Genomic DNA, 12,477 nt, shown 5'->3' with positions numbered 1-12,477 from the left:
TTGAACCATTTCATTAGAATACTTACCTGAGTGAGCAGAGAATGTAGTGGCCCTGGTTTGTTTAAAATCTTGCATGGCAGACCTGCATGTAAATAAACCAGATGTTGTATTAGGAAGATTTTTGTTCTCTAAGATGTGAAATAGAATTGAGCAGGTTCAAAGGGATAACTTGTTCAAGATTATCAATGTTCCATTGACCATCCACAATATAATCAAAAACACTTTCTCTTCTTTTTGGATTCTGATTAGACACTAAACTGCCAAGTGGATCACACCACAATTCTATTTTTTCTTCTTCTAGGTTCCACTTAGATAGTAGTTCAGAAGTTAGACAAATTTTGATGAAGAAGATAGTATCTTGGATCTCTTCTTCTGTAGGTGTTCTATAATTAAGGCCAATATTTTTGCTAATAGAGCCCATCTCACATAAGCATAAGCATCTTTGCAAAGTGTAGACTTTGTTGGCAATATTCTTTGGGACCCAAAAATATTGCATTGTGTGGTGGACATCATTTGCATAAGTTGTATCTCTTCTTTTACACCTAAGAGGCCAAGACTTTTTGCCTATAAAAGGGAAGGTCATTAGTTCATTTTAGACACACCAACAAGACTTGAGCCTTCATTTGTTGTTTCTTCCTTTTCTCCTTTATTAAGAGTGTTTTGTATGAGAGTTAGTGTTGGGAAGCACTTGTACGAATCCTTTCTTTGGAGTGATCTTGTGAGCTTATTCTCTTATGGGTATTTGAGATTAATTAGAGTGTTTATTCTAATTTTGTACTCTCTTTTGTACTCTTATTGTTATAGTAAAATTGTTTCTCTCCGCTTGTGGACGTAGGTCACACTGACCGAACCACGTTAAATTGGTGTCTTCTTTATCTTCTTTAATTGTCGTTGTTATCAACTTCCATTGTCTTTGTTATTGTCATTACACCGTTGTTTAGCTAAATTTCACCACTACCTGAGTTCCCGATCCTAACATGTTCTAGTTAGATTATCAGTGTCATCTTCAGAAATAATTTTAGTGATGCAGTTAAGCAGCGGTGAAGCCAGGAATTTCCCCAATAGTGTTTAAACTTGAAATAAGTAAAAAACAAATCCCGACAAAAAATGTTCAATATGTTACATACCTCTAAAATCTACTCGTAATATTTTTCATATATATAAGGTGTAATTTTTCGATGTTGAGACTTTGCGGTTTCGCCCCTGCAGTCAAGCTTCCTCTGAGATTTTGTCGTCATCTTTTACCCACTGATCATTATCTGTCTTGATTCTATGTATAGCCAATTTCCTCTTTCTTATTCTAATGTATAGCTTTCTCTCTCCAGTAGGCCCCTTTAACTTCAGCATCCTAGTAAGTTTTGCCTTCTTCTCATGTAGGTCCACTCTCAGTTTTACTAATTGTTCTTCCAATTGCTCTACTTCTTTTTCCATGTTCTGACGATCAATTTAGACCTTACTTTTACTAATTAATTTTTTTCTATGCTTTCTAGTCAGTGATAATTTACCAAAATATGTTTAATTTATTTTTAAATAATTATCCAAAATATTTGGTGCATTTAATTGATTTTAGTTTTTTTATTTTTATTTTTTTTTAATTTCCTCCTCTAATATGGACAATGATTTTAGTATATTAGTATTATTATAATCACATGATTTCTACTAAAGTGGGTTTGAAGATCTTGTCCTGTTATATGATCATGTGTAATAGCAATATATCTTGGATGTTCATCTTGCTACTAGAAAACTTGTTTATAGGACTTTATCTGTCTATTTGCATCTTTATTGTCCTAGTTGATCTCTTTGCACCTGACTTACGTCCAATAGAAGCCAGGCATATAGAATTGGTTTATTGCATTCATCCTGCAGTTGAAAATCTATCTATAAGGACTTCCTGCACTTCAAATGACCATGTTCATCATTATAGAATCATGTCCCCTTCCTCTTAAACTTGGGATCTGCGAGAAACTTACTCATAGATTCATTTTATAATAAGAGTCAACATTCATTTTATAATAAGAGTCTAGATTCATTCTATAACACTCCCCCTCAAGCTGGAGCGTATATGCTGATCATTGTCAACTTGTTACAAAAGTAATCAACTCGAGTGCCTTTCAATGCTTTAGTGGATAAATCAGCTGCTTGCTCTCCGGTCTTCACGTAGCCAGTAGAAATCAAGTTTTCCTAAATCTTCTCACGAATAAAATGACAGTCAACTTCAATATGCTTGGTTCTTTTATGATACACTGGATTTGAGGCAATATGGAGCGCAACTTGATTATCACACCAGAGCTTTGATGGAGTAGGATGCTTCAACCCTATTTCAGTTAAAAGATGGTATATCCACATTATCTCACATGTTGATTGTGCCATAGCTCTATACTCGGATTCTGCACTGGACCGAGATACAACATTATGCTTCTTACTTCTCTATGATATCAAGCTTCCACCGACAAATACACAGTAACTAGTAGTAGGTCTTCTATCAATCTTGGATCCAGCCCGATCCGTATCTACAAAACAATCAATGCTAAAATGCCTGTGATTGTTATATAACATGCTAAGTCTAGGTGCTCTTTTCAATTAACATAGGATCTGCTCCAAAGCCTCATAATGTTTAATTGTGGGTGCGGACATGAACTGGCTAACCATACTTAATGCAAAAGCAATATCTTGACGAGTAACAGTGAGATAGGTCTAATCTCCCTACTAACCTCATGTATCTATCTGGATCATTAAATGGATTGCCATCATCTTTCATAAAATATAAATTAGGAACAATTGGAGTATTGCAAGGCTTGGCAGCTACCTTACCAGTTTCTGTCAATAAGTCAAGAATATACTTTCTCTGAGATAGAAAAATCTCATTCTTGCTTCTAGTTACTTCTACTCCCAAGAAATATTTTAGTTGTCCCATGTCTTTCGTATGAAACTTAGTATGCAAGAAAGACTTGAGAGAAGATATTCATGCATTATCACTTCATGTAATAACAATGTCATCAACATATACAACAAGGAGAATAGATCTAGTTGTTAATTGCCTGTAGAAGACTAAATGATCACATTTGCTCTTTTTCAGCCCAAATTCTTAAACTACCTCACTAAATTTACCACACCAAGCCCGGGAACTCTGCTTCAAGCTATATAAGGACTTATTCAAGTGGCAGACCACATTTGCTCTTTTTTAGCCCAAATTCTTAAACTACCTCACTAAATTTACCACACCAAACCCGGGAACTCTGCTTCAAGCTATATAAGGACTTATTCAAGTGGCAGACCTTCCTATACTCCCCCCGAGCAACAAAACTAGGTGGTTGCTCCATATACACCTCTTCATGCAGATCACCATGAAGAAATGCATACTTAATATCCAATTGATGCAATGGTCAATTCTAAGAAGCTTCAAGAGAAATGAACAAGCAGACAGAAGTATGTTTGGCAACCTGAGAGAAGGTGTCTGAATAATCCACTCCATAAGTCAGAGCATACATGTTACGACCTCAACTTCTCTCTGTAGGATGTCGTGATGGCACCTAGTCTCTGAGACTAGGTAAGCCTAACACATGCTGATTTAATAAAGGAATTAAACTATTTAATCATTAATCATAAACTATTAAATGACATACATATCCGCAAGCGGTTAATAGTTATACATTTCCCAAAACTGGTAGTACGTAGTCATAAGCACTACTGAAAGCACACTAGAATTTCTAAACATAATAATGTTTTGAATTACAATTTAACAGTAGCATAATGAAGTAAGATGGTGACTCCGAGGCCTGTGAACGTCAAGCAGGTATACCTTGAAGTCCCCCGCCGCGCAGACGCAACTCTCAACAACACGATCATAATACTTGGATCTGCACAAAAATGTGTAGAAGCGTAGCATGAGTACACTACAACGGTACCCAGTAAGTATCAAGCCTAACCTCGGTAAAGTAGTGACGGGCCAGGTCAAGACACCTACTAGAGATAGAAACATGTTCAAGATATACATAAGCTAAGAATGGGAAGAACATCAATGTAAGACCAACAATAGAAAGATTATGGATTTACAACCAACAATAAACCACAAGTCATGAACCACAATTTTTAAATCTTACACATATGACACATCGTGCCCACAATAACAATCACCTTCGCACGGCAAACACCATGTACTTTGAAATCGTGACAAATATCAATTTAGATGAACGAGAGATACATTTAAACACCATAAAACATAATAACAATCTTAAATAAAGTAAGGTGTCAAATGAAATAATAAGTTTATTTTAGAAATCAAGCAAAGTAAAATAATATACCATTTATACGAAATAGAGTATCGTATGGGTTTAGTTTAGAAATCAATAAAATTGAGTAGAAGAATCATTTTTAAACAAAGCAAAACATTAATTAAATTAACGAATTAAATATAGAATTTGTTAAAGAAAAATATTATAACAATTTTAAGTAAGGTAAACATCTAAAAGGGTGATGGGTATAATTTGAGAATCCAATTATACCGAAAGTGCAATAACCATTTAGAATAATAAGGCACCGAGTGAGATAACGAGTTCTATCGTAAGAAGCACATAGAATAAAGCATGTTAATAATTCTTTTATTTAAACCATTATGTTACCAACAACTCAACATGATATGATATACTTACTCCACACAATTAAATTCACATTGACAATCAATTTACCAAGTTATAATGGAGGCACATATTGGCATGTTAAAGCAACACAACAAATCACGTAGAATGCATGACTCATACAAGAAACCACAAACGTTCTAATACCAAGACAACAACGAATAATCAAACACAAATCAATATGCGGATGATTGATTGAAGAGAGAACAATGACCGTTCAAATCAATAAGTTGTTCCAACCTGGAATGTACAATGAAAATCACAACCGAGGTACCGTCTCGTATTCACATTTCACAATTTCAATCACAATCTTTCCTTATATCGTCGTATGAGCCTTACATTTGAAATAGGTTTTGAAAACAGTTTTTTTCCGAAATAGCTACACGCACTTTAGCCCACCTTATGACGCCACGTGGCTTCACGTAGTTCCCCTACAAGCAACACACACATAAGTCCCACCTTACATCGCCGCATGCACATTAACCCCAAACTTTATGCCGCCGCATGCGCGTCAATATCACATTACAATAACAACTCGCACCACAAGTGCCCATATATCACAATTTGCCAACAATTAACAATATTAATGTTTCCACAACAATAGTCCACGACTCTACTGCAACGAGTACAAGAATATCAACTACAACAATGGATGTAAAATGTTCAACAAGGAAGATGTTTAAACAATAACAATTTCGCCTCAACGTGATAATGGCCTTCACAACTTCAACACCAATAACTCAACAATGAGAGACAATGTATAACCACGATGTTAAATAAGAATAACTCACAATGGAAGAGAACGTGTAGCAATGACTTCAAATAATGAAAATCAATAAGGGAAGGGATAACATGAACAATAACTCCAAATAATGATAATCAACAATGAGAGATATAACACGAAAAATGACTTCAAATAATGATAATCAATAATGAGAGAGATAATATGTAACAATACTAGAGGCAACAAGTTCAACCAAGGCATGAGAGTAATTTATCAATTAGGATGCAGAACAAGTGTTAACGAAATCATTTAAGGCATGTAAGGATAGACTAACACAAGTAAGAATAGATTGACTATAAGAATTTGGAACATGATATGACATTTCAATTAAAGCATGAAAATAGTCTAAGTAGCCTAAACCGGTCAAATACCACGTACAACCCGTGTACCCACTCGTCACCTTGCGTACACGACTTTTACATAGCACAAATGAATCAATCAATACCAATTCCTAAGAGGTGTTTTTTTCACACAAAGTTAGGCAAGATACCTACCTCAACTAGGCCAATTCAACACTCGAAAATAGCTTTTTCCTTAAAATTCGCCTCCACATGGCTCAAATCTAACCAAAATCGACTTAATAACATCAAACAATGCAAGAGAAACTAATTACAATAAATAAAGTTATGGTCTTTACATTCCCTCCCCCCCCCCCCCCAAAAAAAAGTCAATAAAAATCAACGTCGGGTCCGCCTTGGATTCCGAATCCAAGCTTACCCGAGCGAAGCCGAACCAATACAAGATCACATGAACAAAACCCGACTTAGTCGGAGTCCGATAGCTCAACCACTTCGCCAAAACATCGCTCTGGGGTGTTCATAACCCAAGAGTTCAGCTCACACTAGTCGGGTCTATGTCTCCCGAAATACTCCTCTAAAACTTGCCAAATTCGAGTATGTTGTTCTCCTAATATAGGAGAACAAAACCCCAAAAGGAATCAGAAAATAAACGCCTCTAACTCATTTTTAATTTTTAAAATTTATGACATAACATAGGTATTGATTTAAATAATTAAATGAGTTTTCAATTAAAATCATGGATTAAAGCTTAAACCAAGGGAATGAATCAAAGGGAATTACTTAGGTTATGGTTTAGACCTTACCCTATGAAAAAATTTTGAAGAACATCTTTGAATTCTCCCAATCCCAAACTTTAAAGATGAGAAAAACTCCAACAACATTAATAGCCAAAAATGTCCAGCTGTTCTGCCTCGTTTATTGTGCCAAACGATCCCGAAACTCGCTTTTGATGACTCCAATAGATTCCTCGTGAAATTCCAATCAAGTTAGGCTTTTGAATCACTCCGTTTGACCTTATAATGAAGGAGATATGTTGATTTCAATATTTGGAAATAATGTAAAATTTTAAATACGAATTCAGTGGCAATTTCGTAATTAATATAAAAAATATGGCAACCCAATTCTTTGTAAAATGACCATAAATTCCTCATACGATGTTAAAACTTGATGATTTCAGTTGATATGGTTCCAAAATTACGGTGCAGATATAATGGTTTAGTCGAAACATGAATCAAATGCCGTTTGCTCAATATGGTAACCTTTATGCTCAAATCGATGTCGAAATCGAAAACAATCACCATATAACCTAAACTTATCCAAAACTCATCGGAATTAACCAAAATTGATGGACATGTCCAAAATTATCATACAAACTTATTGGAATCATTAACACCCGATTCCGAGTCTGTTTACCCAAAAGTTAAATCTTGGTCAACTTTTCCAACTTAAAACTTCTAAAACGAGAATCATTCCTCCAAATCAATCCCGAACCGCTCGAAAACCGAAACTAACCATATACACAAGTCATAATACATAATATGAAACTACTCAAAGTTTCAAACTATTGAATGGAACGTTAAAGCTCAAAACGACCATTTGGGTCGTTACAATACACTTTGGCCATAAGTTTGGCCTTAAGTCTTGTCATAAAGCCATCTAGATTAACTTTGACCAGGAAGACCCATTTGCATTCCAATGCTTTCTTTCCACTGGGTAAATTCACTAAATCCCAAGTATGGTTTTCCTCTAAGGCATGTATATCCCTTAAGCATTGCTTCAGACCATTCAGGATGATTCAAAGCCTCTTTCACTGTTTTGGGTATAAAAATTGAGTCTAGAAACGCAATCAAAGATCTAGGCGCAGGGGATAAGTGGTCGTAGGAAACAAAATTAGCAATATAATATGTGAATTTGCAAGTACGTGTACCTTGCGTAAAGCAATGGGAAGGTCAAGGTCTTCTGGAGGATCAGGCGAGAGAGGATCAGATGACGAAGGAACTGGTGCAGGACATTTACCATTTGTCGTTCGCCTCCGCGAGTAAACTTAAACAATTGGTGGTCGTGCTAACACGTTTGGATAAAGTGATGAAGGCACAATAGTCAATTGGTGCTCGATAAAAGAGCTAAGAGATGGAAGAACATCATCTGGTTGTTCTGTTAAAGTACATGTAACCTAATATACTAGCTACTCGTCTTCCTCCCCTGACTTGTAGGAACGGGAGGTGCATAGAAGAACGGTATAGTCTATGAAAATACAACATTAGTTGACACCAGATACTTCACAAGTTCAGTAGAATAACACCGATACCCCTTCTGAATGCGAGAATAACCAAGAAAAACACAATTCAATGCCTTGGGATCCAACTTGGTAACAGATGGTCGAACATCTCGAACATAACATGTACTTCCAAACACATTAGGTTCCACGAGAAATAATGACTTGTTTGGAAAAAGAACATTGTAAGGCATATTACCACCAAGCACAGTAGATGGCATGCGATTAATCAAAAAGCAAGTCGTGGTTACTGCATCAGCCCAGAACTGTTTAGGAACCTTCATTTGGAACAAAAGTGCCAGAGTTGTCTCAAGTAGATGCATGTTCTTCTTTTTAGCAACTCCATTTCGAAAGGGTGTATCAACACATGGAGACTGATGTAGTACACCATGTTGTCTAATGTAGGATCGAAATAACTCTGACATGTATTCTTTGGCGTCATCACTACTTAGAATACGTACTGAAGCATTGAATTGAGTTTTGACTTCAGCATAGAAGGCAGAAAAATGAGTAAACACTTCAGAGCGACTCTTCATAGAGTAAATCCAAGTCATTCTGGAAAAATCATCTACAAAAGTGATACAATACTTATACCCAGCTTTAGAAATAACACGACATGGTCCCCAAACATCAGAATGAACTAACTCAAAAGCTGACTCAGCTCGCTTGTTAACACTCGCACCTAATGAGATACGATGTTTTGCAAATCGACATTACTCATAATCCAATGAAAAAATATTCTGAAACTGAGGATATAACTTCTTCAACAATGATAGAGAGGGATGCCAATGTGGTTCAAAAGGAGACATGATACTGGAGCATGCAATAGATTGCAGCTCTTGTTCATCAAGGATGTAGAGATCACTTGATACATATCATTTACTAATAATCTGCTTCGTTGTAAGATCTAGAAACAAATAATAATTAGGAAAGAATGCTACACAGCAATTAAGGTGTCTGGTGATTTTACTAACATAAATCAAATTAAAGGCTAAGTTTGGTAAACTTAATGCAGATGGCAGGATAATAGAGGAAGTTGGTTTAACAGTTCCAGATCCAACTCTGCTACAGGTTATTCCATTAGCTACAGAAACTGAATATGGTGCTTTGTGTGATCGAAAGCTAGAAACAATATTTGGATTACCCGTCATATGATTTGTGGCACCTAAATCAATCACCCATTTATTTAAATAGGTGATAAGACATGTCTTATATGACCCAGCAAAAATCGTAACTGAAGAAGATTCCTTAATTGATTTATTACATTAAAGGAACTCAATAAACTCATCTGAAACCAAGATTGTTGGACTAGAAGTTGTAGCCCTATTTCCTTATTGCTTGCTGTTTATAGTCATTCTATTTTCAACTAATAAAACTCACCGTTTCAAAAGAATTGATGGAGAATCCAACAGAAAGACCCAACAGACTATATTCGAAAGCAGAAATCAGAAAATACTTGAAAAAGATAGTAGCCAACACAATCAAAAGCTTGAGAATAGCCAAACTCAAAGTTGCACTCAAAAAGACAATTTTGAAATCTAACCAAGTTTCAGATAACGTCCAAGAGACAATATCAAATCACAAATTAGTGAGCAACAATCCAATTCACTGTTGCACATGTAGGAAACCTCAACCAATTCCCATAATCAAAAAAACAATCAACAACTAATAGAAAAGTCTCAAACATGACCAAAAAAAGTGTTCAAAGATTCTTGTTTCAAGGCTCTTCTTCTCCATAATGTGGTCCTATCACCACATTACCACCACAATTCAACCGAAACTTCGAGGCAAAGTCATACATGAATCCAGACCAAGATTGGTTCACAAACGCGCCTCCACACGTAGCTTAAACAGGAGTATCTATGGTAGTTTCATCGGCGTGTGAGACGCACACGCTTCTCCTCTGACCACCAAATTTTGGGTTTTTGTAGATCGGAGGGGGGTTGTCCTCCCTAGGTTGGTGAAAACTGCTAAACTTTAGATTTAAAACCTTTTCAAGTATACTGACCCAACTCCGACGAGTTCTGGGGAGTTTCTGATCTAACTACGACAAAACAGGATACCCTGCTTTGATACCATGTGCACAAAATTGAGAGAATAACTTATGTTATTATTCCAAGAGGTAAGCAATATCAATACATATACATTAGGTGCTAACTAAGGAAAGAGATAAAAGAGATTCCTACAAATATGCTATTTATGTACGCTACTAAGAAAGAATTTGCATTTATTCTATACTAAGAGTTTAGATTCATTCTATAACATATTCGAATGATGAAGATCATTTCACTGCTAGGCTGTCAGGCTTGAGTTTAGGCTTTCGGGAAAGATCTTAGAGTCTTACCTATTTATACTATATATGAAACTTATTTACCCTCCCTAATCAAGTTTTAACTTAATTATATGGTCATATACAATTTACTAATTAAATATAGATCAGTTTTAAATAAGTATCCCTTGATTGTAGCCTTAATATAGTAAATACCTCCAATCACAATACTTTTTTCCTCTTTCTTTCTTTGAAATCAACCCTCTTTCTACACCGATTCTACAAGGTTTTTTCTTCTAAGCTCATAATTTTCTCTAACAATGGCGAAGAAAGGGATTAATTTTTTATCGATCTTAATTTTGCCATGGCTGGAGTTTGGATCTTTTTTGGGCTTTTCCTTTTCTTGTTGGCGTTCCGATGGCGGGCTAGCAGCATATGAATATTAATTATTTGGCTCGATTGTTTGAATTAAAATTGTCAGTCAATAAATTTTGAATGTGTTTAACTCTCCACCATTGACAACCATTAAAAAGATTCGAAACTTTGAATTTGAATTCGGATTTTAAAAAAAATATTATTTGTTTGGATTGGGTATTATTACAAATGATTGTGAATATTATATGGAGTTTATATCTCGATTTTGAGGGTATCTGGTGAAGATTAGATTTGATTTTAGCTGGATTTTCAGATTGAAATTCGAAGAAGAAAAAGAAGAAGAACACATGATATACAATATACATATACATATAAAATTATATTAAAGTTGTATGTTAATTGTATGAAATTTGTATGAAAATTGTATTTTGTTGTATTTTATTTGTAGTTGTAATTGTGTTTGAATGTTGTATGAAAGTTGAAATTAGTTGTATAATGTATGAGTTGTTGTATGAAATTTATATTTAAGTTCTAAATACTATTTTTTTTTTACATAAAGTTGTTGATATGTATCAAATTTGTATTAAGAGAGGAAGTTTTAATTGAAATTTCAGAGAGGAAGAAGAACACACTACATACAAAAATATATACAAATCATATACAAAATACATATAAAAGACATATTGTACAAAATTTGTATAAAAATTATATTTAAGTTTGATGATATTGTAGTTGTGTTTAACTTGGTAAGGATGATCTATGCAAGTTGTAGATAAGTTGTATATTGTATAATTAGTTGTATGAAATTTAGTTTTGGTATGTATGTTGTGTAGATATATCAATTTTGTATGAAATTTATTTTTAATTTGTATGCAAGAACTAATATTGGTTTCTATTTAGGAGGGAGGAGGCAAAGATGGAGAAGAGTTGAACTAACTATGGCTTAAAATAGGTAACACACAACCGGAAGGAGTCTTGTTTAGATGGAAGGAAAATTTGGCGATCGACCCGACCCGACCCAAACCAATACCCATATACATAAATTATTTATTTATTTTGGTCAAAATCTCATGCAAAATACTCAAAAAAATAAATAATATTATATGCAAAATACTCTAATATTATGGATTTTCCAAACATTTTGTTCTTTCTTTGGAGTATTTTGCATATGATTATGACAAAAAAAGTAGTAATCACCAGAGAGCTCTTGATATAATGACAATCTTAAAAATAAAAATAAAAAATAGAAGAAGGATTCAATTTTTAGTATTAAATTAATTTATTTATATGAGTACTGGATTGAGCCATTCCTATTCTAACTTAGTTATTATTTATTAGACTAAAAAGATATATGGAATAAAAAAAATACTATTGAAAGATCATATTTTTCGGTTACTATAATTTTTGTGTGAGTTAGTGAAGGTTTTATAATTTTTTTTGAGAAAATATAGTTATATAACTTTGATAAAAAAATTATAGTTACATGATCATTTATGAAATTTACTCATTAATAGACATATTGACCGCGTAAAATGTTCAATAGGATGAACTCAAATATAAAGTGTAGTTCCAGATCTAGGAGTTGTGGATTGAATTGGCCTAATATCAGATTTAATACTTCAGACTATACTTGTACTATGTAAAAGTTAGGAATTACAACATTATAAATGTCATTATGTATGGTACATATCTAACTCCTAAAAATGAATGAAGCGTAAAGAAAAAGTAGACTAGTTAGTAGTTAATTATTTTCACGTTCCTTGATACACTATTTGAACAAAATTTTCCACTCATAATCCAATCAAAAATTTCAAAAGGACTACTACTATTCACACACTTTT

The sequence above is a fragment of the Nicotiana tomentosiformis genome, chromosome 12 (genome assembly GCF_000390325.3).
Source record: "Nicotiana tomentosiformis chromosome 12, ASM39032v3, whole genome shotgun sequence".
In the NCBI taxonomy this organism is placed as follows: Eukaryota; Viridiplantae; Streptophyta; class Magnoliopsida; order Solanales; family Solanaceae; genus Nicotiana; species Nicotiana tomentosiformis.
This window is presented reverse-complemented; position numbering follows the sequence as displayed.